Genomic DNA, 5776 nt, shown 5'->3' on the forward strand with positions numbered 1-5776 from the left:
CACACACACACACACACACACACACACACACACACACACACACACACACACACATGGCCGCGAGCAGTAACGAGATAGCGCCTGCACCTACGTCATACGTGACGTCAGTGTGTATGACAGCCTCCCACGCGGAACACTCAAGCCGCGACCCTATCAACGCCAACATATAAAATCTTCGTCCAACATCCAGAAGAAACCCATAATTGAGCGCCTGTAGGACAGATGTGCCGCCTGCGATAAGAGAGACCGGACGATGTGGATGAGATGCTCGGGAGCCACGTATCGCTGGCTTACGTCACTGGCCATCTAGACTTCCGCCTGTTCAGTCGAGGGATTCCTCTGTCGCGATACGGCCACTGAGGGTTAACTGGGGACCAGGTTAACTCCTGGAACCAATGTATCTAATCATGCCACGTAGAAATTGTTAGATTATTCGAGACGCAATTAAGACAGTAAAATGCTGCTACCGGGAAATCTGACTAATTGCTGTTAGGCTCACGGAAAGGCTGACGAATGTTTCCTTGTTTAAGGTAGTGCCAGTTTCATGGAAGCTAAATCGACAGCCCCATTCCTTCATTTATGTAATCATGTTTTCTTACAGATAGAGGGTATTATGTGTGCTTTGAAATGTGCGAGAAATATAATGTATAACGATACGATAACGATAAACCCTCTGCTGAGTTGACTCCTAGCTGTGTCAGTTCAGATTCCGTCAGTTCCGTTACGAATCCGACCGTCCGGTGCAACTAAGATGTTACGGAGTCTTAATTACTATATCTTCATATCGTGAAAGTAATATTTAAGATTTTGTAAAAAAAGAAAAACACAATATCAAGTATATTACGAGTCAATATAACAACTGCATGTCTGAGTTCATCACGCGAGTTGGCAGCTCATAAGTAACGTACAGATTGCCTACCACTACGGCCTACCACTACAGTCTCAATATGCATTCCTTATTTATTGATTCAAAATAACAAATCATGGTTGATTTATATAGTTAATTATATTATTGTAGATTTGATTACTTTATTATATAGTTTATTATAATCATAAATGCTAGTGTATCTGTCTGTTATGTGTATAGTATCTGTCACTTTCCAGTTGTTCCAGTGTAAACAGGCTGACCGCAACAACACGAGAAAGGCAACTGAGCTAAGTGCTGAACTATATAACACGAGGGGCTTCGGAGTGTGAGACACCGCCGCCATGGCTGGCCGTTCTCTTAGTATCAGCAGGCGATAGCTGTGACGTTGTACGGTATATGTATTTTTCTTCGGTTGAGTGTAACGAATAAGATGACAAATTATTTCACTTGGCTTTGTGACGCTCCATAGATGGCGCGTCGGTAACACAAGTAACTGGCGGGAATTCTACCAGGTTGTAGTCATTCAGCTTGGGGTGCCATGGCTGAGAGGACGTATTTTTTGTAAAAAAAAAAGCCTAATTTGTTGGAGTTGTCTCCCTTAGTTGTAAGTATTGTGTACAAGACAGTCATTTGGCTGTAAAGGACCACCGGGTCCTCGGTTGCTAGCAGGTAACAAATTTGTGATATATGTGTTATATGTGTGCTATATACTGTGATAGTTATAAACATGTATAATCGTATGTGATCTGGAAATACACGGGAAACAGAATTCAGTACGTATTTAATGGAGATTCATTAGATTCTGTTACCCAAGTCCTGTGGGCGTGTGACAACGACAAAGTGTCTTATACCAGAGAGATTGTAACAGAGATTGACAGAAAGTTGAAGCAGAGAAATAAGCTTATTCGTATTGCTGATTCGTCCGAGGCCGGTTGGGAGACAGTGCGTCAGTACGAGACGAATCCCGTGGCTAGTGATTCAGATGACGAATCGGGCGATTAAATCGGGCGACTAAATCGGGCGACTAAATCGCCTAGCCGTGCATGCATGTGCACGTAGACGTGCGTGCGTGCGTGCGTGCGTGCGTGCGTGTGCACGTACACCTGCGTGCATTCATGCGTGCGTGCGTACACGTGCGTGCGTGCGTGCGTACACGTGCGTGCATGTGTGCGTGTGCACGTACACGTGCGCGCGTGCGTGCGTGCGTGTGCAAGTACACGTGCGTGCGTGCGTGTGTACGTACACGTGTGTTCGTGCGTGCGTGCGTGCGTGCGTGCGTGTGCACTTACACGTGCGTACATGCGTGCGTGCGTGTGTGCGTGTGCACGTGCGTACCTGCGTGCATGCGTGCGTGTGTACGTGCCTGCGTGCGTGTGCACGTACAGGTGCGTGCGTGTGTGCGTGTGTGCGCGCGTGTGCAGGTACACGTTAGTGCGTGTGCAGGTACACGTGCGTGCGTGCGTGCGTGTGTACGTACACGTGCGTGCGTACGTGCGTGCATGGGACTGGTCATTGTTATGCTATCTAGCCGTACGACGCTCCTAGCAGACGTGTGCGCGAACGCTGCCCAGCGGCAACGTTCGCGGGAAGATGAAGATGAAAAGTCTTAAGGCCCGTCTCCACACACGCGCCGCGGCACGGAACGCCACGGAAACGGCGTCGTTCACCCCTACCGGCAAAGTTCAAATCTATTATATCTTATGGCGCAGTCTCCACTGACACGGCACGGCGCCAGCCGGGTTTCACGGCGACGGCGAAAGTCAAATGACTTTTGCCGGCTGACGTGACGGCGAAAAGACAATTGAACCAATCAACGCGATTGTTTTTTATCACGTGTTCTGCTCACGCTACCATCAGCCAATGGACAACAAGCGCATGTATAATAATGCATAATAATAATGTATAATAATGCATAATTTCTGATCACTGAACCAGAGTGAACACAATGTGCTCAGACACAATGCGCGAAATCACAATGTATTTTTTTTCAGCACAACGGCGCTGATTTTTGCTGTGTCGTGTCGTGCCGCGTGTGTGGAGACATGGCGATGAGAGGCGTGCATGCACTGCAGCATGCCCTCACAGTCATGTCGTGCCGCGTGTGTGGAGACATGGCGATGAGAGGCGTGCATGCACTGCAGCATGCCCTCACAGTCACTCACGCCCACACACGCGGCACGACACGACACTATGCACAGCAAAAATCAGCGCCGTTGTGCTGAAAAAAAATACATTGTGATTTCGCGCATTGTATTTGAGCACATTGTGTTCACTCTGGTTCAGTGACCAGAAATTATGCACCTTAGTCATCGACCACGGAACATAGCAGGCATTTAATTGGTCATTGCTCTAGTTTTTGCCCAACCAAACGAGTCCCCACAGCTGTCACCCAAGCAACATACATCAGGGCCGTAGGCTGAACAAATTCCTAGGAGGGGGCCAAAATTTGGACTCAACTGTGTAAAGATGAGCAACGGGCGCAGCTCTTGATCGACATCCATAGTGTGGTAGGGGTGGGTCTGAGCCAAGGCTTTCACGGGTAAGTGACCAAAAAAATCACGTTAGGGCTATTTACGATTATTAGCTAAACTAATTTTTTTATTTTGCTCCAAAATCTAGGGGGTAGCTGCCCCCCACAGGCTACGGGTACATAGGGGCCAGCATAACTAGCTAGCTGAATGAGTACGTAATTAAAAGACGCGCCAGCCATACCCAGCGATGTAGTATAGTGGCCCTAACTATTCTTGAAATATAGACTGGGACCATAGTTATTACCATAGGTTATGACATAACTCTGATGTTTTCTCCGACCTCCCGGAATATGATATATAGCTAGGGATCTGATAGCCATCAGCAGAGCCGCCATACGGTCGCAACGGGCGAGTAAATGATGCTGACGAAATTATTCTCCGTAATGGCTGCTCGGCAGCTGGGTTAGTCTACTGTACCCAGGCGGCGCGCCCGACCTCCAAATTAAAAGGAACTGCGGGGAGGATAATGATGGATGTTTCCTCCCGCGCTGGCAAGGCAAAACATGTCTCGCTGTATACGCACGCACGTATGTCGTTACTCCTGCTATGTAGGGACTAAGCGATGCAGTAGCAGTATTGGAGCCGATGCCAGGCCATGCAGCAGTCTGTGCTCGCATATAACCCGCGATGTATTTACTCGGGGGTTCGGGGAATATAATACGTGGGGCATATAGTAGGTACTCGGGGCATATAATACAGGTCCTGCGCAAGAACACGATAAACGGCGTGAACGGTTATATATGCACATCAGGAGTAGAGAATAGGGTCCCCTATTATCTATATATATATATATATTATTATATTATATATATATATATATATATATATATATATATATTATCTATAGGGTCCCCTATAATAGGGTTCCCTATTATCTACTCCTGATGCACATGCACTCACACGTAGGCACGCACGCATGCACGTCCGGCCGCCCGCCCGCCCACACACACGTCTAGCTGTTAGAAAAAAATAGACCAAAAACTGACTAGGTAAGTCTGGTTGATGAAAGTAGACGAAATTGCACTATTAACCATTCTAATATTAGAGGAAAGGGGAGTAAACGAAAGGGAGTAGACCAACCGCGATGTGACCAGATGGCAGGCACGGCAAAGTAGCAAGCAAGCAAAGATTCGCATTGAGGGATACAGACATCATGTGTGAAACTGCGGAGGCCTGGACTGCCTCTACGAAACATAGATCCACTGCCCTACCTCACAAGCTTATCACTCGATACCATTGAGCTAATAAGTAAGCAATGAGCATAGATTTGTTAGCGATATATTGACATCGGCGAAGTGAATGTTTGCCTAATACTTAGCGTGTCAATGTGCTTCCTTTTTTAAAAGATAAAGGGTATGACCTACATGACAACGTTTAGGCCTACTGGATGCCTACCTAATATTATAATCATAGCTAAATCATCGTTGTAATTTTACCGAAATGTGTCACCTGTATTTGTACGCGTTTTCGTTTCATGTCCCACAAACACGAATACTCATGTGCATACGTGCAGAGACGTAGAGGATGCGGGGCAACTCATTGTATGTATCCAGAACAAACTCAAACCGTGTCGTGATGTGTAGCTCAGTGTTACCACTAGACCAATAACAGATCAGTTAGACCAATAAGTGGTCCCTGGGATTCTTTTAAGAATCTGACGCTATCCTAGAATAGCACCCATGGATGGATGGACGGACGGACAGAGAGACAGACATATATATCAGGAGTTAATATTAAAAGACAAATTAAAAAAAAAAAACTTTGCACAATGCTAAATTAACTAGTCCTACCCACGCCTCATGTGGTTTGTTCACTGTCTGTGATCAGCTGACCTTTGTTTTAATTATGCAGAGTTTGTCATCCGAACTGGACTTGTGTACGTACATGTTTGTATCCACCCAGTAAAATAATAATATTGCTACTGCACTGTGAATGAATGTGTGCTGCATAATGCTGCGAAGAAATCGATAATAAGGATCGACGGAACTTTTCATTGTTGCTAATTTTGGTCATTTGTCTTAACCACCACCGGTATTTGGAATTCGAAATAGGGTTAACAAATTAGTATAGATTTGAGCGGAACTCGGGGGGGGGGCTTCGTCCGAACCCCCCGAACCCCCATTGGCTACGCCCCTGGATAGATAAATAGATAGATAGATAGATAGATAAATAGATAGCTAGATAGATAGATAGATAGATAGATAGATAGATAGATAGATAGATAGATAGATAGATAGATAGATAGATAGATAGATAGATAGATAGATAGATAGATAGATAGATAGATAGATAGATATAGATAGATACACAGATAGTAGTCGAGAGTTCATCGGATCTTCATGACCTCTGTCGTACAAACAAATTACACTGATACACT

At 45.7% G+C, this 5776-nt stretch overlaps 1 protein-coding gene across 1 annotated transcript in view; it reads right to left on the bottom strand.

The window, feature by feature from the left end:
* The window catches only part of LOC106809105 (zinc transporter ZIP13-like), a 22535-nt gene that overhangs the window by 14972 nt on the left and 1787 nt on the right, over window positions 1-5776 (bottom strand). The window lies entirely within an intron of this gene.

This window comes from Priapulus caudatus, unplaced genomic scaffold (assembly GCF_000485595.1).
Source record: "Priapulus caudatus unplaced genomic scaffold, Priapulus_caudatus-5.0.1 Scaffold329, whole genome shotgun sequence".
In the NCBI taxonomy this organism is placed as follows: Eukaryota; Metazoa; Priapulida; class Priapulimorpha; order Priapulimorphida; family Priapulidae; genus Priapulus; species Priapulus caudatus.